The 23710-nt window shown below is 44.4% G+C and overlaps 1 protein-coding gene across 4 annotated transcripts in view; it reads left to right on the top strand.

Moving 5' to 3' along the window:
• The window catches only part of PCSK5 (proprotein convertase subtilisin/kexin type 5), a 516123-nt gene that overhangs the window by 17839 nt on the left and 474574 nt on the right, over positions 1-23710 (top strand). The window lies entirely within an intron of this gene.

Raw genomic sequence — 23710 nt, 5'->3', positions numbered from 1 at the left:
CTGTGGTACACACAGCAGCACTGAGTAGAAACCCCCTCAACACACCTAGTAACAACAAGCAACTTCATAAGATCAAGGGACTTTTCCAGGAGGACAGAAATGTAATATATGACAGGTTGCCTTTTCTGTTTCCCCGTGGAGTGTAAAATGACAATGGGCAGTGTGCCAGGGCTCTTGAGAAACTGGCTTCACAAATGTGGGCATCTCTGCATTCAATATTTATATGGTGTGGACACTGTGGGGAACCTCTGAGATTTAAAGTATTATGGCCTGAATGTCTAATGATTGAAATGAATCCAAAGCAGCAGGTTTTTCTGCTTTGGCAAGAAAGAACGGAAGCCACATGCAGTGATTTGGTTCAATGACTTGTGATTTGTTAAAATTCGGAATAATTTAAAACGAGGAGATGAAGTGCTGCATAAATGTGAAAAATGGTCTAAAGGTCACATAACTTATATAAATTAAACACCATGAAATGAGCTATTTTGAATATATTTGAAATAAATGCATGTGAATATATGAATCATTATTATCATTACTACAATGTTCTATTCCTAAAGTTATCAAAATCTTATGTTCTTCAAGGCCTCGGAGGTTGTGATGACCTGAGAGGGCTGCTGATCCTGATACTTATTCATTTCTTTAACTTACTCATCCCCCGGCTACCCGCCCCCACCGTTCTGTCCATGAACATTTTGGGAAATATTTTAGGATGCACACACTGTGCTAAGCACTAACACCACAATCAGCTGTAGAGATGAAGCAGTGCACAACAATCCCTAGTTACTTGGAATTTACATATGAGAGGGTGTGTTAGTCTGGGTAGACTTAAGAAACAAATCCATGGGCACACATGTGTGTACAAGAAAGAGATTTATATACAAGAGGAATTGAACATTGGGAAAGCATCCTAACCCAGTCCAGCCCAAGGCCATAAGTATGATATTAGCCACATGTCCAATACCAATCTATAAAGTCCTCTTCAGACTCATGAAACACATGCAGTGAAGCCAAATGCAGGACGATCACAAGCCAGGGGGTAGAAATTCTTTGGGTCCAGTGGCACTGTAAGCATCTCAGAGCCAGCAGGGGTCTCTCTGTGGCTTCTCCAGTTTCAGAGGTCTGGTTGCATCCATGTGGCTTGTCTTCTGCAATGTCTCCCAGGAAGTAACAGAGAGCGAGAGAGAGGGAGGGAGAGAGAGAGAGAGAGAGAGCGAGAGAGAGAGCTGTCTTCTGCCTCCAAGGAAGAAGTAATAAGATTTCTCAGGAGCAGGCCATGCCCACACATAAATTTCATTGGCCGGCCGTCTCCAGATTGATAGTGTAGACTCCACCCCTACACTCTTAATCCTTAAATGGACATCAGATTCGGTGACTACCACAGAGGGCTTCAAAAAGCTCATGGGTGGGTGGAGGTGATGGAATTAAAAAATTGTGCAATTTTCCCATGGGCTCTTGAAGCCCCCTCACGCTCACAGGGATCAGACGGACTGGGAGGGATCGATGCAGTTAAATGACAGTGCTCATCAAGAGTATGGAAAGCGTCCAAGGAACTGGACTATCCAAAGAACAAACATCTGTTTTGAAAGAAGTACAGCCAGAATGCACCTTAGAAACAAGGATGGCTTGACTGGGTCCTCCTATACTTTGGATGTGTGATCAGGAGACACCAGGCCCTGGGAGAAGCCATTCTGCTTGGTAAAGTAGAAGGGCGGAAAAAAAGGAGGAAGGCCCGAAGGCCCTGGAAGAGAAGGAATGACATGGGATGCAGCCCTGGGTTCCAACGTGGCAGTGATTGTGAGGTGACACAGTAGGCTCATTATGAGTCACTTAGCAACACAAACAATCACATCGACTCGGGGGATGTGTAGTAGCTTGCTCCAAATATGTCACTCATAATTTAGTGGCCTAAAACAATACTCCTTATTGTATATGAGTCTGCATACTGAATGGTAGGTCCTGCAGCAGTCGCGGCAGCTAAGGGCTCGCTGGTCTAGAGTGAGTTCATCCACATGCGTGGTGATTGGGGCTGACCATTGGTTCGGTTACAGGGGTACCTGGCACATGTTTCCCATCATCCAGAGACTAGCTTGGGTTTCTTTCCATAGTGACAAGAAGCTATCGCAGCAACAAAAGGAAGGAAACTTCACCATGTAAACCCATCTCAAATTTCTCTGTCATACTTGCATAGGTCCAAACAAGACATGACCAAGCTCAGCTTCAAGGGATGGAGCAATAGACTGTACCTCTCAATAGGGGAAAACACAAAGAACCTGTGTCCATATTTTGTAAGATGGTTAATACATATGGTGGTTGATGGAAGTGCGGTGGATAAGAAGCAGGGACAGAGAGGAACACAATATTTGGAAGGTTTTAAAAAAATGTTCCTTCTTTGTATTTGAACAAGATGGTTAGGAAAGTCTTCATGGGCAAGGAGAGATATGAGCAATGACCCGAAGAAGGTGAGAGAATGAAGTGTTCTAACATAGCCGGAGGAAGCACATTCCAGCAGAGGAAGCACCAATGCAAAGACCCTTATAGGGGAGTAGCTGGTCTGTTGGCAAAATAGCAAGGAGACCAGTGATGCTCAGGAAATGGGTTAGGAGGTGGGTCAGCAGTATCGGGGTGGGCTAGGGAGGTGAGGTGGAGCCTACCGGTCCTGCGTGCACGGCTCACATTTTAATGCACATTTCAATCATCTGGGGTCTTGATAAAATGCAGATTCTGATGGACTAGATCTGGAGTGGGTCCCGCCCTGGTGGCATTGTCTCTGAGAACCTTACACAGGCAGGAGGCTACTGGGAACATGGGTGGAAAATAATTTGTCCCTAGGTTTCATATTTATAAATCTCTCACTGAGCCTACAGAGACCGTTTCTGAGTTGCCCTGGCAAAATTGAAATACAACGTTCATTTGAAAACGGGCTCAGAGTACACTGGGAACGGATAGGCCTTATAACGGGACATTCGTGGCAACGTGAGTTCAGTGGTGGACTGCTAGCCACAAGGTGGGTGTCAGCAGACCCACCAGCCCCTCCGTGGGAGAAAGATGAGGCTATTTACTTCCGTAAAAATTTACCGTCTTGGAAATCCTCTGCGGCAGTGGTTTGCAACCTTCCTCATGCTGTGACCCTTTCATACGGTTCCTCATGTGGTGGTGACCCCCAACCATAACATTATTTTCATTGCTGCTTCATAACTCTAATGTTGCTACGGTTATGAATCAGGCGTCCTCTATCAAAGGGTCATTCGATTCCCAAAGGGGCCGCGACCCGAAGTTGAGAACCGCTGCTCTATAGGCTGGCTATGAGTTGGACGGCTAAGGGCTCATTAGAGGCAAGGGTGGCAGGCCTTATATACCTGGGACATATGGCCAGGAGAGAGCAGCCCCTGGAGAAAGGGATCATGCTGGGTAAAGTGAAGGGGCAGCCAAAAAGAGGAAGGTTCTCAATGAGTTGGATTGACACGGTGGCTGCGACCACTGGCTTGGTCAGGGGAACGCTGGGGAAGATACCACAGGACTGTACGGTGTTTCATTTTGTTGTGCATGTGGGGTCACAGTGGGTCAGAACTGACTAGATGGCACCTAACAGTGAGTTGGAACTGGCTGTTGGTAGTGGGTTCAATACATAGCCTAGTGCTATTTGGCATTAGGTGTTAATATTCACATGAATACATATCCAGCATTGCTTTATCTTGTGATGCACAAAGAGCCTCATTACAGAAGTGGCCTGGGTTCTGTCTGAGCCTTTCAGAGGTCTTGAAGAACCCCATATGATTCTTTAGGAGAATGCGGTGCTTGCTTTTTTAATCCAGCCTATAGTTGTGTAGGTCTTCTTTGGGGGTTCCAGAGTAACTACCACCATGTTTTGTTCTTTAAATGCCCTTTTGGTTTCCTTTCCAGAGTAGGAAATAACACAAAAAGGAAACGCTCTGAACACCATTATCTGCGGATTGTCCTCCAAATTTGCTGTATCATCATGTGCCCTGAGTGGCTGCTCTGGCTATTAACTTGTAACAGATTTGGACTAATTATTAACCCAATCAGGTGGGTTTTCTGGAGTGCTCGCTCCTAAAGGACTGTGGAACGCTCAGTTGATTCTTGTTGGACCCAGCATAAACTGTGTGCTTTGCTGCCCACCTCTCCACCTCACGCCCAGGCATCATATTGGTCCTGGTTACACCTCAGTGTTGATTCAGTGGTGAAAGCACATGGCTGCTAACGGAAAAGGTGGTGGTTCTAACTCACCAGCCATTCTGAGAGAAAACACTGAGACCCCTGACTTTGGTATAAAGCTTTAGATCCTTGGAAACTCCGTTGGACAATTCTACTCTGTCTGCAGGGTCCCTAAGGGATGGAACTGGCTTCACAGCAGTGGGTTTAGTTGGTGTCTATTTTAACTCATGGTAATTTATCTTAAAATAAGTCTGTGGCTTAGAAAGAGGTCTGTAATTGCTTTCCTAAAATGCACATCCTGCCAAACACCGACCTTAACAACCAGAACTAGATGGTGCCCGGCTACCCCTGCCTCCTGCTCTGGAAAGGAAGGATCACATTAGGCTGCCCGAGAGAGAGTGAGAGAAAAATGCAGAACAGAACAGAAAATCTTAAATGAAACCAGACTTTCTGGTAGGATTAAATACTGCTGAAACCTCCCAGACTATGACCCTTAGAAGCCCTATGACTTTATTCTTGTGCTAGACTATTGGACCTTTAAGATCAAAAGGGTAACATTTACCCAAGGACAAAGTTCAGGGTTATTAGGAAAAGAGGAGGAATGGAAACTGGAAATACCTGGAAGATGTGGGCCAAATGATGGTACGTTGAGGGAATGGTCGTGGATGTATGTTGAAGACGGATGATCTTCTCTAAACCTCCAAGTAATTCACACACACACACACACACACACACCTCACAAATGTCTTGGGGTTTAGTAGGTTATGCTTTGGGCTGCTGACCACAAAGGCAGTATAGTCGTTCAAACTCAGTAGCCAGTCCTTTGGAGGAAAAAGGCGGCTTTCATCCCCCATAAAAATTCAGTCTTCGAAACCCACAGCAATTCTACTTCATTCGCGATGCAGTGAGTTGGCGTCTAGTTTAGCAGGGAATTTAGTTTGTTCTGGTCCTTCGAGTTGGATTGGAGGGTGGTGTTTGAGCTGGGGATAATAATCCACCGAGCTTCTCATTCGGACGGAATAACTGAGGCGCAAAAAGAAAAGCCTGGGTAGAGTGCTAACGGAATGGTTGCAAATTTGGGCTCCAGAATCTTCCAGCTGGATCATAAAAGTGTACTAGCTTATAATTTCTTTTAAATTTGTCGAGTTCTATATGTTTCTTTTTAAGAAGCCCTGGTGGTGCTGTTGGTTAGGCATTGGACAGCTACGAGCAAGGTCCTTGGTTCAAAGCCACCAGCCACTCTGGGAGAAGGATGAGGTTGTCTGCTCCCATAACGCTTTTCACTCTCGGGAAGCCTGTTCGTTGGTATGAACCTGATGGCCGTGTTTTTTGTTTTTAAAGATAGGTTTCTGTAGGAGATGTGTGCGGGGGAATTGACCAAGGGATTTTGTATGGGCGCATGTATATTGTATGGAGGCACTATAGCTTCCTTAATTCTGCTTCTGTAAGTAATGATAGATACCTTTACTGGTTTTGAAATTGCCCAACTCTGAGTAGGAGTTCATAGCTGTCATGATGGCTGTTTAGTGTGATCAGGTGGATCTCTTGACTAAAGAGAATTAATTCCCTGGTGGTGCAAAAGGGTAGCATGCTTGCTTGCTAACTGGGAGATTGGAGGGTTGAGGCCACACAGTATTCCCTTGGAAGAAGGGCCTGGCCATTTACTGCCCCCAAATCAGCCAGTGGAATCTCCAGAGCACGGTTCTGCTCTGGCACAGATGGGGTTGCCATGATTTGGTCCCGAATCCATGGCAAATGGACTGGAAAATGACTCACGCAAGATTATCCTGGTCAGCCCCTGGAGGCCACAGGGTGCTTTTCTGGGGAAAGTCACTCTTTTTTTTTTTTTTTTTTTTTGAGAAATGGGCCTAGAAATCACTTTCGCATGTAGGACAATGGCCATGTTATTATGGCGGCGTCGTTATTTCTATGAGGCTGCACTGCTGCCCTCCAGCAGCTGAACTCAATTCCCCTCGGCCGATCCCCACTGCCATAAGTTTGTTTAAACTGTGTGGTGGTAAGTTGTGAACCCATCTCTTTGAATGGCGTAAGTTCCATTTATGGGCTTGTGGAATATACACGGCAACTAAAGCAACACATCGGCATATCTAACCCAGTCATTGTAAGAATTCAAATGAACATGATTCATCTGAAATGGGAGTAAATGCTTATGACTGCCTGAGCTGTTCTCTACACTGGGTTTTTATCACTTTACTTTATTGAGGCTTTAAACCTATTTTACAACTTAGCTGCAGGATGTTGGCATGTTTGAGCGAAGATGGAAGAAAACTTGTGAAGCTGTGGTCTTGTACTAAATTGCCCGCATCTATTTGAGAGATGCAAATGTTGTAATAGCCAGCATTTTGAATATTAAAATAATTCATGAATTAATTTCCAGTCTGGTAGAAGCCTCAGAAAGAAGTTTAATGCATATTAAATGTACTTATTTTCCCCTTTGTTTATCCAAATGAGCCATTTGTCCTGAGAGTGTATGTCTTCAGTTAACTGCAAAAATCTGTAAATGTTATAATGATTCTTTTGGTAAGATACTCTTTAGGGTTTATCTTTTATGTCGACTGTAAGTACTTAGGAATGATAGAAGAGTGATACTTAAAACTCAATCCAGCATACCAAGTGCATTTTCTTCAACATCACTTCTGACTTTCAATTTTGGGCACACAAACATTTAAAGAGTAGCCATACTGGTTATTTAAACTCTCTTCTAGAGTCTAGTTGACATATATTTAAGAAGACCAAGTGTACTGCTACTATAAAGGTCAATGGATTCTCTCTCTCACACACACACACACACACACACACACACACGCGCAGTACATTAGATATTAGCCAAGCTCTGGGATTGCTAAACTATTCATCCTAAAGTTAGTCAGGTTGGGGTTGAAATTTCAACAATAATGGAAACTATGAGTCTAACCACAATTCATGATAGCCTTTAGCCTGTTTCAGGATCAGTCTACCCACTCTCAAGTCAACTGTGACTCATAGTAAGTCCACGGGGTAGAGTAGGACTTGCCTTTTGGGTTTCTGAGGTAGTAAACCTTTATGAGAGTAGAGCGTCTCATCTTACTCTTGTAGAAGGGAGGATGCATTCGAATTGCTGACCTTGTAGTTAACACCCCTAGGTGTTCACACCCTTGTATTTAGCACCCACTGTGCCATCAGGGCATCTTAGGCTTAAGTCCGCAAAGCAATGAGCTTGGAGTCAGAAACACCTGGTATCTATCACTTGCCAATACTCTTATGTTATTGCTAGGCTCCATGGAGTTGACTTCCCCCTACATTGACCTGTGGCCAGTGCTATTGGCACCAACTTGGGTACATCACAGAATTTATCTGGACCTGCTTTGTAATCCAGAAAATGGGAGCAATGGTTCTTTATCTGCCTCACAGAATTCATTTGTTTACTCATCCTGCAAATGTCCACGGAGCATCTAGTCGGCACCAGGCACTGTGAAAGTTGCAGTGATGTTGCCGCGGTTGTCGGCGGGCGTCTTGTTCCTTTTGACTCAAGCTGCGACCATGCAGAAGGGAATGCAATGCCACCAGTCCCACACCAGCCCCTTGACCAGGTGTGGCTCAGATCATTGCGATCCATAGGGCTGTCACTGGTGACTTTTGGGAAGTGGATCAGCCGGCCCTCCTACTCTGCCTTGGTCTGTTCAGCCTATCAACAACATGCAAGCCCCAACTGATTAAACTAGGCGGTAACTGCACACGGATTCATTGGGCTTGCTGCCAGGAAGGCCAGAATTCTGTTACTGAGCCACTGGCAGTAATGGTTTGAACGTTAAGTAGGGAATAGACTACTTGCCAGGTAGTAACTGGGGAAGGCCTGAGCAGGGATGCCTAAAGAGACCTCCTCTGAGGAAGTGATATTTGACTTGAAATCTAAAAGCAAACAGTACAGGAAGAACTCCACACTGGGAGATAGAAAAAAGGGCATTTCAGGTCGAGAGGGTAGCAAGTGCAGGTTTAGAGACTGGAAAATAGCCAGGGTGGAAGTAGGGCAAAGGGAGACAGTACCCAGATCTGGCCCAAATAAAGGCACAGTTCCCTTTCCTATACAGGTACTTTGGACATGTTATCAGGAGAGACTTTAGTAGAGACTGGTAAGTAGGGGGGCAGAAAAATAACAAGGAGGAGGAAAGTGCTCAGTAAGATGAGCTGGCATAATGACTGTAACAGTGGGCTCAAACGTAACTATTAGGAGGGGGGCATGGGACTGAGCTGGATTTCACTTTGGTACATGGGTTTGCTATGACTAAGAACCAGCTCAACGGCATCTCAACAACGGCGAGGGCATAAACGTAATGGGGAGAGAATGGGCCGGTTTCGCAAAGGATCATGGAATCTTCATTGCTTACCTGCAGTAGTATGTGGGACATCTCGTTAAGATGAAGACAGCGTATGGGTGTAACCTGTTAGTATTGCTGTTGTGCAGGATTAAATAGCAAGGCAAAACCAGGGCCAGATGAGTTCTTATCCTGTTGACAAGGTTGTGAAATTCTTGAAAGTGGCCAGCCACAAATGGTGCTAAGATACACAGATAATTTTAAATGCTTTGGGTTATTTTTACCCTTTTAGGGAGCAAAACGTGTGTGCAGGGGAAGGATCTACCATGATGATATTTTGCTTAAATGGACATTCAACTTTGCTTGCTTTCTGTGAGCACAGGCCTGCTGGAGGGCTGGGTGTCAACTGGGAGATAGCATCAGCTAAAATACCCAGCTCTTGAAAGTGTGTTAAAGGCTGGTCATTAAACAAGAGGCCATTTAGCAGGGAAGCCCCAAAGCCCACTTGCAAGAAACACACCAACCAGTCTGTGGTCATGAGGTGTCGATGGGAATAGGTATCGGGAGGTCAAAAATAAGCTACCGAATCCATGTGAGAGGAACCTGGTTGTAGTGGAGACTCAAAGCCCACCTGTAAGATAATTGGACAATCCCTCACAGAAGGGCCAAGAGGAAGGGATGATAACCACATAACTATCCTCTAGTTCTTTAACATTTCCTCTCCCCTATGCTTATGGTTTCTACCTCATTAACCATGTCAGACTTGCATGTGGTCATTGGCAAAATTAAGATAGTTCAATGCAAGAAAGTCAATGTAGGTAGACCATCGAGAAAAAGCAATGGGAATAACAGCTTCCTGGGGGAGAGGGAGAGGTAGCTGATAGCAACGATGACTGTATAACCCCTGTAGGGGAGCATACAACAGAATTGTAGGTGCACAGATATATTAGATAGTGTTAGATATGGCAGTATATATAATGATAATAATAAGGGTTCAGGGGTGGGGGCCAATGGAGGGGATAAAGGGGAGTGGATATCAAGGAGGTCAAGAAGAAGGGGAGAGTTTTGAAACTGATTGTGGTAGGACTGAACTAAGGAATGTTACCATTATCTGTAAGAGATCCCAATAAAATGATTAAAACAAAATTGAAAACCCAGTTCTCAGGAATTCCAAGTGAATGTGAATTGTGCAAAATTAGGAATTTATAGTCCTTGATACCGAGGGACAGATAGTCTAAATAAAGCAGGACTCCAGGAGGAGGCACTGATCATTAAGTGCAAATAAAGACTTCTTGTATAAATTGAGCACATCTGCTGGTGTAATTATGATGATATTTGGGGCTGTTTTATTCATCTTTGCCGGCGCTGCCTGGACTCCTGTTGAGTCCGCCGAAAATAACATTTATTCTACTAAGACATCTGTTGCACGGAAACATTCTACTTGTGAAGAGGACAGAAAACACGCTCCCATCCTTCGTGTCAGACGTTAGACGGGGTTGGTTGTCTAGAGAAAGCAATGATACTCATCTGTATACAGGAAAAAACTGTATATAAAGAAGCAACTTTGTATCAAGAAGACAAACCTGGCCTCCCCCTAGAAGAAGGGAAAAAAGATGCCCAGCCCATTCAACTAAAGTCCTTAGGTCCCCACTCACTTAGCTGCAGGCTTCTTAAGGTGAGGATGCAAGTAGGTAGCTCACAGGCTGGTGAGTACACAGTCACAGGGATCCAAGGTCGGTGGAAATATGGCAGGGCGCCAACAGCTGTCAGGGTTGGGCAACTCTCATAGGGCTACCCCTGGAAGCAGACGCAGAGCCCCAGGGAAGTCGCAGTGAGGTAGAAGGCAGAGAGAAGGGGAACTTCCCGGTTTCTTTTTTACAAAAAGGCCTTACCCCCTCCCTGCCCCCTAAGGAGGTATCATCGGGTTATGTACGACCTGGAGTGTCTAGTTGATATAATATCTAACTCTCACAGACCTAGCCTTACAGATAGCTACTCAGCATTTAATTTAGCACTCAGTACTGGTCCTCCTATATTGGATGTAGAAGCCAATGAGATATATTGCGTATAAAGTAGAATTCTATACGCAGGGCTTACAAATTATGGATTAGAGACCTGGTTTCAACTAACACAAAGGTTGGCAGTTTAAAACCACTAGCCACTCCATAGGAGAAAGATGTGGTGGATGGCTTCTTTAAAGATTTACAGCCATGGAAGCCCCCTGGGTCAATTCTACTTTGTCTCGTGATATCACGAGTTTGAATCTAGTTGAGCTTAAAGGGTTTGATTTATTTTGTTTGTTGTTATGTGCAAGGAGCCCTGGTGACATAAGGGGTACGTGTTGGCTGGCTCACTGTGACGTTAGCACAACAACACCCACCAGCTGCTCCACAGGAGAAAGATGAGGTTTTCTACTTCTATAAAGGGTTCCAGTCTCAAAACCCCATAGGGACAGTTCTACCCAGTTCTGTAGGGCCACAGAATTGACTCCACGGCAGTGAGTTGGGTTTTTTCATAGCAACCCTATAAAACAGAGTTAACGTTTTGGTCTTAGTGTTTGAAGTTTATAAGAAGACAAGTTTTAATCTTTAGTTTTATGAGCATATGCATCATCTGTGAATTTTTAGTCGAGAATGATGAAATTGTGAAATGGAGTTTTTTTTTTAATCAAGATAATCTATTCTGGGTTATACATTCACAGTGAATGTTACTAACATTTTTAATTATCTTCCAGAGTTGAATTGGATTAAATTATTTTTGAAATCAAATTCAGTTGAAATGTCGATGTAACTCTGCTTTCCTCAGAAGTTCTACTTAGAGTTAGAACTCTGTGCTCTGCGTCGTTCGCCACAGGGGATGCTGGGGTAGGCTGGTATTGCAGTTTTCATGAACAGCATAAGATTGACGCTAGTGTGTCTGAGTCAGGGGTGGTCCATAGGTTTTCACTTCTATCAGACTCACAGTCACATATCACTGATGCTAGTCTGATGCTTCTGTCCCTGAGCCACACATCAGTGCCTGCGATAGGCTGGGGTTCTCTTGCAAAGCAAAACCAGCGAAGCTTGAATGTGTGTGTACATAGAAAGAAACGGCTATGGAGTTAGAATGGCTAACAGTGTAGAAAAGGCCAGTTTGGTGCAAGTTCGCGGGTCGGATGTAAACTGAAGACATCTTGGGGCTGAGGAACAGAAGGCGGGGAGAGGAAGCAGAAAGCCAGCGGCTGGTTGATGCTAAACGGAACGAATTGAAGAGTAGCTGAATGAATCCAAAGTCGACGTGGCGACTCCTGGGGTCAGCAAGCAGATACAGCAGGAGGTTGATGACCCCACATGCAGTGTCCGAATGCAGCAGCGGAAGTGAAGTAGCTTCCACGCCCTGTCGCTTTATACTAAGAGCAGGCCACCCTGTGAAGGAAACCTCCCACAATTGTATCAAGGCTATCACCAGAGTAAAGAGGTCTCTTTGTTCTCTCTCCCACTGCTTGGCTGCTTCATAGAAGATCCCATCATGGCATTTACCATCACCGTGGAGGACACATTATGTAGTCTGGCATAGAAACAAGGAGTCCTCGTGGAGTAGTGGTTCCTTGGTGAGCTGCTAACCATAAGATCAGCAGTTCGAAACCACCAGCTGACCCTCAGGAGAAAGATGAGGCTTTCTACTTCCATAAAGAGTTACAGTCCCAGAAACCCATGGGGAGAGTTTTACCCTGTCCTATGGGGTCACAGTGAGGCAGCATTGACTTAATGGCAGTGAGAGCTTCATTGGTGGTCCCGTCATGGAGTTGATCACACCATGGAAGAACCCTGGTCCACCCAAGTCGACATAGAACCTAACTCTCAGTGCCGTAGAGAATTCCACTCTCATGATAGTCATGGACAGACAGCACGAGGGAGACACTGAGCCATTTACAATTTTAAAACTTTTATTTCGAAATTACTCACCTTAGCATAGGCAGTACTTTCAAATGATCCCATCCAGTTGCACAATTAGTTGTGTTTGGTTGGGGTTAAGATGGTTAGTGGAAAGCAGTCTTTAACCAAGAAATGTCAATGCCGCATCCCTTTCATAAAACAAAAGTTTTGCAGATTACCAGTGATGCTTCGGGTCACTGTGTAATTTCAAATGTTGAAAAATGGTGACTGACTCCAGGGACATGCCTCAGTTGAAGAAAGCCAGTGCAGTACTATATTTTAATCTAAATAAATGCCTCCCTAATTTTTTGTTTTTCCAATCTCTTTATAGTGATGACCTGGCATTAAAACAAATCAGATCTATTTGAGCTAGTTTATATGCAATAAAACACAGTGAATAGTTTCATGTGTTTTGACAAATGTATATAATCATTTCCATTAGCTCAAAAATCCTCTGGTCTACCTTCATGGTTCGCCTCTCACTCCCACCCTTAAGCCCTGGCCCCCATTGACTTGGCTTGTGTCACAGCTTCCCTTTCCAGACTGCCCTATCGATGGAATCAGATCCCATGTATGCTTTTTGGTCTGTCTTCTTTCCCTTAGAGTAGGTTGTTGGAGATACAATCATCATGAACAGTCACTCGTTTCCTTTTTAATTGCTGAGTAACCACCAGTCTGTACCAATTCATTCATTTGACCACCAATCGAAGGGCATTTGGCTTGTTCCCAATATTGGATGATTCTGACGAATGCTTCTGTAAACATTCACGTACAAATTTTTGTGTGAACAGAACATTTCTTTTCCTTCTATTCTCTAGGAGTGTGCCGGCTGGGTCATACAATAAGTAAATGTTAACTTTTATGAGACACTATTGGTCTGTTTTTCAGATGACTCCCCAAAACAATCTATGGGAGTTCCAGTTGATATATATCCTCACTATCACATAGTATTATAATTTTGTCTTTCCTTTTAGGCTTTCAAATAGATATTTAAGGATTCTTTTTATCTATCTATCTATCTCTCTATTTATTTATTTAACCCTAACCCTAATATTTAAGGATTCTTGATGGCACAGTGGGGCAAGTGTTGGGCTGCCATCTGAAAGTCAGAGGTCCGGACCCAGCAGCCACTCCACAGGAGGCAGACGAGAGTTTGCTTTGTACAGATTTAGAGCTTTCTTTTAGAGGGTGCTGTGAGTTGCGAGTGACTCAGTGGCAGTGCGTTCGGTTTGGGGTTGCACAGGTGCTGACTTCATGAACATGCTCACTTGCCCAGGTGGCAGAGCCTGGAGAGCTGTAGGAATGTAAGAATAGGATCCGACTTCCACGGACGTAGCGGTAGAAAACCCATCCGTGTCTCTGCTGCTGTTCAGCTCCAGATGTTGCCATTTACTCTTGTTTCTCTTCTTTGGACCCAGCTTTATAGTCACTAGTCCCCAATGCTGCGTGTCAGTCTGTCAGTTTATCATAATGTTATGACTTATGTGTCACTGAGTTGTTGGAGGCTGTGCCACTGGTATTTCAAATGCCAGCAGGGTCACTTACGGTGGACAGAGGTCAGCAGAGCTTCCGCACTGAGAGAGCCTAAGAAGAAAGTGGTGGGCGCCTGCTTCTAAAAGTCAGCCAGTGAGAATCTGTGGACCACAGTCTTCCCTATGTAGTGCCGGAGGGCCCTTGCTCTTCCAAGGTCTGAAGGCACTCAGCACACAGGGGCACAACAATGAACTTGAGCTCAGCAGCAGCAGTCTTGAAGATGGACCAGAACCAGGTAGTGTTTGGTTCTGTTGCACATGGACGGGGTCAGTATCACTAGGAGCTAAGAGTGGACTCGGGGCAGCTCGCAGCAATAACAACTCCCAGTGCTAACCCGGATAGTCCCCCTAAGGGATAGTAACACGGGCAGAAACAAGCAATGCATCTCGGAGCAGTCACTAGCCAAGGAAAGAGGTTGTCAGTGAGAATGACCAGGCTGTCACTGACTGAGCAGCAAGTCAGTCCATTCAGCATACGTCGTCTCCAGCCAATGTTTGTAGTGCTTACCATTTGCACACTCCGAGTCTTGTCATTTTAGAAGAAAGTGGGTCAATTAAAATGCAATGGAGCTCAAAATAGCCTCTTTAGCATTATGATAAAATGATGAATTCTAAATCTGGTTATATTAAATGCATTTTCCTAAATTTTTTGGAGGGGCAAGATTTGAAGTAATTAGGTATACGAACAAAAGAATAAAGTGTGCCAACAATATAGGTGCCAGTATCGAACAGATTATCTTCTTACATTAATTACATTGATAGGAGTATTTCCATGTGGACCACAGGATTCAGGGTAAATTGTTTGATTTCGGAAGAATGAGATGGACAGATTTGAACAATGGTTCCCATGCTGACTGGTCATTAGGGTCAGCTGGAAAATCAAAGAAGAATATATGGTAGCCTGGCCGAAACTCAAACCTTTACATTAGAATCTCTAGGCTAAGGGTGAGGAACATGATAATGTTTTCAATTTCCCAAATCATTCTCTCTTATTAAATTGTGATTTGGGTGAAAGTATACAGAGCAAAGGAGTTTCCCATTGCACAGTTCCCTCACACTTTGCGCTGTTGGAATCTGCAATCCCCACAATGATGTGAGTACCCTGGGGAAAATATTCTCATCCCTAAGAAGACATGCATTTCATAGTTGTGGTTGACACAGCAGGCAACGACCTCAGATCTGAATTCTGACTGTCTGAGCAGAGAGATGAGGCTTTCCCTAAAGATCGACAGTGTCTGAAACTCATAGAGGCAGTTCTGTTTCGCGCGACAGGAGCAATGTTGAGTTGGAATCGACTCGATAGCAGGGAGTTGTGTTGACGTCGGTAGGAGCACGGGTGGGATGCAGTGGGGATGATGTTAGAGTGTGCCTGAAGGGTTGGAAGACTGCGCTCCACAAACACTTTTCAGGCAGGGAAAGCACACGCAAAGACCCTAGGGTGTGGGATAGTCCGTGGGCCTTTTCATTCGTTCCTCTTTGCATGGTATAGATGGGAACTCAGAAGGCATGCACTTCAAATTGTTTCAGCGCTCGCACTGTTTGAGGACCCACTAAAGCACACATCACATCTTACATCTTAATGGAAGCAGGGCAATATATCCATGCCCGGCTCCCCAGCATCGTCTAGCTGAATTGAAGATGACATTAACACGTGGGCATTTGGGGAATGTCCAGTTTGGTGAATGGGTTCTTCTTTGCTTCCCTTGAGAAGTGGGGAAGAAGTCTGAGCTGGCTCCACTTCACTACCTTCTCCCATTTCCCAACCGACAGACCGGAGAGAGCAACCAGAAGATGGCACTTCTCACTTTGGAAAATCACTTTTGATTTTCACTTTGGAAAATCACCGTGATTAAGAGGGCAGGTCCCGCGTTGCAGGTGCTTATTAGCCAGTGATGTTGTCACACATGCACCTCCCTGGAGGGCGGCTTTAATGAAAAGGAGTTCGTTTTTCTTACAGTTCTGGAGGTCTAAGGTTCCAGTCAGGGGCTCGGCATGTGGATTCCTTCCTTTTCAGGAGCCCCGGCATTTCTGGGTTTCCTTCTTGGTTCTAGACTTTCAGCTACTCTACTCTTTTAATAATTCAGAAGTGATTACATTTAGGACACACCATACACCAATCTGACCACATCCACACAAAAGAAACCCACTATTCTCAAACAGGGTTACACCCAGAGGTTAAGATTCCAGTATTTTCAAGGATTAGGAAAGACACAGTTCAATCCACAAGGATATCTTCTGCCAACTGCTTGTGATGCAAGTACTTCCATCCTAGTGAATCTCAAAGGCGTCCACGCCAGCCTGGTGCTGGAAAGGATGCTGTCATCTCTCGCAAACCCGTTACCTGGTCCCAGGACCCTGATGCTCTGACCCCTAACTATTACATTTACCACCACAATCAAGATGAGAACATTTCCAAAACTCCAACCAGGTCTTGTCTCCTCAGTCTATGCTGCGCCCTCTAGCACTCATCTGTTTTGTCTCTTTAGATTATTTTTGCCTCTGCTAGAATTTCAGAGCAATTTGTGATGTGCCTTCCATTGCGTCAGTAGTATGTCTCTGAGATTCATCCATAGTGTTCATGTATCAACAGTGTGTTCCTTTGGGAATAGCATTCCATTATATGCATCTGACTCGTAGGGCAGGGTGCGGGAGGGAGAGAATCAACTCCCTGGTCGTTAAGTCCATTCTGACTCATACATCCCTTATGAGAGTGAGCTTGGAACTGCCTCCTGGGTTTTCCAAGGCTGCGCATCTTTTAGATCCCGCCACTTGTTGATGGACACTTCGTGATGGTTTCAGTTTGGAATTATTTTGAAGACAGCTGCTATAGACATTTGTGGTTAAGTTCTGTTTGGAAAGATGTCTTTTTTTTTTTCTCTTACCTGGGAATGAGATGCTGTTTTATGAGGAAGGCCTGTGTTTCATAAGAAATTGACAAACTTTTCCAACAAAGTAAAGTATTTTACAGGCTCGCATGCACAGTTCTGATGCGTCACGGTCTCTATAACTTGATGTTATCTATCTTTTTAATGGTTGCCCTGCTTATGGGTGTGTAGTGCTATGTTAAGATTGTTGTTTGCATTGAATATCTCTTTATGTGCTTACTGACCATTTGTGCATCTTGTTTTGTGAAATGCTTGCTTGGAAGCTTATTTATTGTTAACCTCTTCATAGAAGAGGGATAAATCATTTTTTTCTCAAATAAGAGTACAGAATTTACCCATAGCTCTTAAGCTATGGGTTGGGCGGTGGGGGGTGGGGGGGGAAGAGGACAAACAAGGTGGGCCACATCACTGACAGGTTCATCCAGTGCCACCAATCCTGGCTCTTCATGGCTCGTGTGTCATGGACTGACCCAATTTGGGTACCGAAGGGTCTGTGTCTCAGAAACACCTCAGGTTGCTCACTCTCTGTCACTATGTGTCAGGCTGCTGCAAGCTACATAGAGAACATGGAGTGACTGTCTTTAACTGCAAGCCCAGGAGAGCATGTCAGCAGAGAAGCCCCTTACTTGAGGCGAAGCCAGACTAATGAGGTATCTCAGGCCCCCAGCCCTCTGCTGAGAACCCAAAAAGCTCACTTATTTGTGAGCATCGGGAGGTTTCTTTGTGGTTCCAGGAAAAGAAATCGGAGTGATGGTTGTGTCTTTACGTAAACAGGCACTCTGGACGCACGTATTTGGCTTACGCTGTAATTTTCTGTCCCTACGAGAACAAGGACGTGCCGGGTCTATGAAAGCCTTTCTGAAGGGTGCATTTTGGTGTGAGAGGCACCCCGGCTGTCGAGCCAAATCTGACTCAGCATCGCTATAGGAGAACTGCCCTGGTGGGGTTCCGAGACTGCAAACCCTTAGGGGAGTAGAAAGCCTCATCTTTCTCTAGAGTGGCTGGTGGTTTCAAACTGCTGACCTTGTGGTTAGCAGCCCACTCTCCACTACATCACCACTCGTCCTTGGTGATGTTTGAGGAGGAGCAGAGACAGGGAAATTCGGGCTGTAGCCATGGCATGTTATCACTAAGCAAAAAATGGCACCAACGTGTAACCCCATTAGGAACGGAAGATACACTCCATCTCCTTGTCGTCGTGCGTGGAGCTGGACACGAGCAAGGTTTGTGTGTGGCTGCTCAGAGGAAGCTTGCTTTACATCAGCGGTGCTCAACCTTCGTAATGCTGCTGCCTTTGCCTACAGTTCCTCATGTGGTGACCCCCAACCTTAAGATGATTTTCATTGCTCCTTCATAACTGCTTTTTGCTACTGTTAAGAATTGGGTGACCTCTGTGAAAGGGTCGTTTGAGCCCAAAAGAGGTCGCAACCCAGAGGTTGCAAACGCTGCTTTCTGTAGGGTTAAGGCCAAGGTTGGGTGCAATCTGCCTGCTGTTGTTTTTAAACTTCATCTGCTGTCCTTTCTGACCCAGTTATCAAATGTCCAGATGCTAGTTTGTTGCTTGTTTTTTTCACAGCAGATATACACAGTCGTCTTTTGTGTCACTTTATCCTCTGGTTAAAGATAATATCACTGCTTTGTTTTCAAACTTGAATAACTTTCTTTTGAATAACTCCCAATATGTTTTGACATTTTTCTTCTTAATGTTTATTAAATACTCTCCTCGTGCTCAGTGCTGTTGAGAGAATATGAAAGATAAATTCTTGCCAATGAGGGACATGTGTAGATGAGCAACAAACTACACACACCACATGCATACGCACGCATACGCACGCACGGAAGATTCAAAAGGTTTGTGGATCATTCCATCATTTTGCCATTTCATTCTTTCACGGGCTTTTTGAAACCGTCTTGTGTTTGGGTGTGCCTGTTTATTTTTGTATTTGTGAAGACTCTGAACAGGTTTCAGGAAAGACCAGTCCCTGACAAAGCACAGCATGCTTGATAAAGTAGAGTGTCAGAGGAAGAGAGGAAGCTCCTGGACACGTTGAATCGACAAAGCAGCTGCAATCATGGGCTGAAGCATCCAAATAAGTGGGAGGATGGTGCAAGAAGACCAAGTCATGTTTCATTCTGCTGTGCATGGAGGTGGTCGCTATGCGTTAGAAGTGACTGGTCGGCATATAACATTTTAATGAAAGATGAGGATGTCTGCACCCATAAAGATTTACCGTCTTGGAAACCATAAGGAACAGTTCCACTCCGTCCTAGAGGCTCACTGAGTCAGAATCTACTTGATGGCAGTAAGCAGGGAGGGTATGAGTCTGTAGCAGGGGAAGCTTTTACAAAATAATGTAGAATAATTGATCTAATACAGGATTAATCTGTCTTAGCTATTGTCTTGATATATATATATGTCTATCTCGAGAGAGTTGTAGCTTTTCATTTTGAATGTGGTGAGGAGTAATAGAGCAGATCACAGTTTTACAGTTAAGATTTCATACACCTTCTGATTAAGTTCCTTGGTTACAATCCCCTTAATGGACCTTCCCTCAGGCTGCCTCCTGCCTGTGTCTCCTGTTTTCATTCCCCTTTCCCAAACCTCTGACCTTTGTCATTGGATCAGTGCTGACTAGATGGCTGATTATTCTAACAGGGAGCTGAGTTCACTTCCAGACCTGAAGAGCAAAGACTGTAGCCTTGGCAGACCCACTGTGGCAGTTTATTGTGCCAACCTGGCCGATAAACACATGGGGGGTTAATTGAAGGGCAGAGGGATAAAGGGCTTGGTGAGCCTCGCCTTTCGTGTTCTCAGGTCTCTTGCTTTGTGATGTTCAGACCAGGGTGCAGCTGCCTTAGCCAGTTCTCTGCTTTAGCTGACAAGGCTCACTTCCTGCAAGACATCCCCAAGGAGAAGTTGAATGGACCTACCCTGATGTATAGCCTTGGGTGCTGGAGCAGCCGTGTGGAGACCCCTGCCAGCGCTGAGATGCTTACATATTCCCTGACTTGGCTTTCCTCCCGCAGTCGGTGTCATTGTGTGTGTTTTTTAAGATGGAGGACTTTATGGATTGGTGTTGGACATATGGGTTAATGTTGGACTTGTGGGCTTGGGCAGCACTGGGTTGGGATATTTTCTTGATGTGCACTTAACCTTTATATAAAACTCTCATGCATGAGTTTCTGTGCATTTGTTTCTCTAAAATACCCAGACTGACATACCCGCCCTTCTCTGATCAACCAACAAGTCTGCTGAGAGCGATTTCTCCATTCTGCCATAACCAGGGCAGAGCTGGCCCTTTAGTTAAGGGAGAACTAGAGTATCTTGCTGAAATTAACCTTCATTTGATGCTTCTCTGATACTCATGGTAGAGATTTTGAGCCACATATATGCGGGGGCTTCAAAAAGTTCATGGAAGAAGAGGGAATTAAAAGATAATGTTGAAGCCCCTCATAGCTATAATGAATGTACTTTGGTCTTTATGGATTTAGATGTACATACGTTTATTCAGTAGTCTTCTCTGGGACCCACACATCTTCTAGGAGCTGCACATTACCTGGCAAACAGAAATAAGTAAGTCTTTGACCCAGTAGGACATACCATCAGGTGGGGACAAAGACATTAAACAAATGATTGTACAAATCAACAAGTGATTACGAGTAGCTAGGCCTGTGATTCTATGCGAGGATAATAGAATAAAGGTACCTCACATGGTCTAGGGCAGGGGTGTCACACTGGTGGCCTACGGGCCACATGTGGGCCCCCGAGGTAATTTTTTGTGGCCCATGATGCTCTGAAAATGAAAATAGCAAAAAATTATTATGAAGAAAGTAGTGTTTAGAATGGAGGCAATACCTATGGTATACACAATTCCCTCATTACATTTATTTCAGAGCATCATGAGCCACACAACATTACCTCAGGCGCTGCATGCAGCCCACAGGCCACCAGTTTTGACACCCCTGGTCCTGGGAATTAAGGAAGATAGCCTTAGGTGAAACGCAAAGGACCCAAAACCAAACTCAAAAGACCAAAAGCCAAACTCATCGCCATCGAGCCACCTTACAACGACCCTATTGGAGAGGGTGGAACTGTCCCTGTGCGTTTCTGAGCCTGTAACTATTTACAGGAGTAGAATGTCCCATCTCTCTCCCATGGAGCAACCGGTGGCTTTAAGTGATGGATCTTGCCATCTGCAGCCCACTGCAAAACCAGTCCCCCAGGAGGAGCAGGAGTCATCCCGGGGGAGCGAGAAGACAGGGAGCATTGTTGCTAGTTTTTCCTCGGCTCATGGTGACCCCACACACAGCGGAACCAAATGCTGCCTGGTCTTGTATCAGCCTCATGATTGGTTGCCATTCAGAACATGTTTTCATTGATTGATCTTCAAAAGTTGACAGGACATTTTCCCTAATCCAGCTTAATCAGGAGTTTCTTGTGAAACCCATCTAGCGCACCGCCCAAGCTTCCACTGCACACAAAGTTTGTTGGCTGAGAATTGAACCTGGGTCTCCCACATTGACAGCAAGAATGCTACCATGTACTACCAATACTTTGAGAGTCAGACTTATGATCTTGCTTTCCATCTGGGGCCCTGGTGGTGTAGTGATTTATGCATTGATCTACTTACCACAAGGTCAATAGTTCGATCCCACTATCTCCTCCAATTTACAGTCTGGGAAATATTTACAGTCTGGGAAACCCAAAGGGGCAGTTCCCCCCTCCCCTGTAGGGTCATTATGAGTCAGAATTGATGGGATTGTGTTTCTTGAGGATCACATGGTGAATTAAGTATTGGGCTTCTAACCACCTGGTGGGAGGGGTTTCAACCCATCATAGAGAAAGCGGAGGCTGTCCGCCTTTGGATCCTCTCTCCTCTTTCTTGTAAAGTCTCTGCGGTGGAATTGACTCTGTGGCAGCAATTTGGCTTTGCTTCATTCACAACATTTAGCTAGAATTTCAATTGGTGCCAGTCAGGCCACAGTATGTCTTTAGAATGGATTTCATGTTCAGTTTGGGCTTAACAGTTGAGGTGGATTTGTTCATTTTCATAATAAAAAAGGTTTAATTACAGTTGAGGTGATATCATCTAAAAACATTAACACTGACATTTTTCACATCAGTGATGGATTCACTGTAAGCTACGTCCTCAGAGATTGTACACGGAACTGGATGAGCACAAGCGAACACTTGAAAAAGTACACAAGATGGAAACCCTAAGCTTTCCTGTGATTTTAGGATTTTCTTGTAAAGGATTATCAGGCCCCTCTTGTCTCTGCCTTTGGTCCTTTGCAGTCTTAAAACCAGCCTGTTTGAATCACTCTTCAGTGTCTATGATGGTGGACCCCCCAAAAAACCTGGAAAAAAAATCTCTGCAGGGAGGAGCATTTGTTTTCCTGCTCGTATTCCCCCCACCCCCCACCCCCTGCTAGGTCAGCACTGAGCAACTCATTCTGAGTTAGTGCACCCAGACATCACCTCAAAAGGTTCTCTCTGGTCACAGTGAATCTTTTCGTAAAAGAGCTTTTGCTCAAACCTCGTTTTTTTGTGATGACTGATTTAAGAGAACAGTATAAGGCTGTGAAATTTTGTTTCCTGCTCAGGAAAAATGCTGTAGAAACTGTGTGATATTGAACACAGCTTACGAGGACAGGCACGATGGGAAAAACTCAAGTGTGTGAGTGGTTTTCTCATCTGAAGAAGGTGAAATGCTGATGGCAAACTTCATTCTGGACACCATCAACTTAAGGGACAAAAACATCGACTGATAGTGCATTTGGAGTTTGTTCCACCAGGTCAGACTGTTAATCAAGTTTTCTCTTTAGAGGTTCTGAAAAGCTTGCATAACAGTGCGATAAAAAAGGCCTGATTTGTGGCAGGTGAAGGACTGGTTTTGCCACCATGACAGTGCACCTGCTCATGCAGCACCGTCTCAGTGGGGCCAGTTTTGACAAAAAACAGCATGCCTCTCTTGCCTTACTCACCTGACCTGGCTCTGTGGGACTTTTTTTTTTTTGTTTCCGTGAATTATGAGGGACATCAAAAAATGATTTGATGACATAGAAGAGGTGAAGAAAAAAATGAGGGAGGTGCTGTCCCAATAGATGGGTTTGAAAGATGTTTACAAGAACAGACTCGCAAAATTGACAAATGTATTAAATGGAAGTACTTTGAAGGTGATAGGGTTGTTTTTGTTAAAAAAATTAAAAACATAGCATTTTTGGGGGTGGGGAATTCCATTATTTTTGGTGGGGGAGGGTAATACCTCCTTGCATACCTGCTTGCTACTGCTTCAATCTGGGCCAATGAGGTAAGAGGTTTTGGGGACCTTCACTCACCCATCCAGGATATTTTCTGTTACGTAGATTGGGTGGTGTCCCATTTACTTAAAAACAACAACAAATACACAGAGACTTGTAACTGCCTTTCAAATCTAAATGATTGTGAAATGTTTGATTAGAGTATAAAGTCCCAGAAGTAGTACAGAAATTGGATTGGTTGTCTTTCTTGGAAAGAGTAGGGTGATAATTGAAAGTGTGATGAAAAGAAGAAATAAAACCTAAATTTTTTAATTGGAAAAATTAAGCTGAAGCAATTACTGCCTTTTATTACAGTTGGAAAACTCAACTTTTGAATAGTCCCAATTGCAAAACATCCTGGGATGGTCATTCTTTTGGGGAAGAGCCACTAAATCTGGAGAAATTGCCATTTGATGCATTTGCCCAAACTACCCATTGTCAAAGAATGGGAATTTGGGAACTATCGTGATCTTGGAAATAAATTAACCCAAACTAATTTTAAAGAAAAGGAAATTGAGGTTTATAAGTGTATTGGGGTTACCCAACGAGACCCTTCTGGTGTGTGCCAGTTGGAACTAGAACAAAGCTTT

The sequence above is a fragment of the Tenrec ecaudatus genome, chromosome 10 (genome assembly GCF_050624435.1).
Source record: "Tenrec ecaudatus isolate mTenEca1 chromosome 10, mTenEca1.hap1, whole genome shotgun sequence".
In the NCBI taxonomy this organism is placed as follows: Eukaryota; Metazoa; Chordata; class Mammalia; order Afrosoricida; family Tenrecidae; genus Tenrec; species Tenrec ecaudatus.
This window is presented reverse-complemented; position numbering and strand designations above follow the sequence as displayed.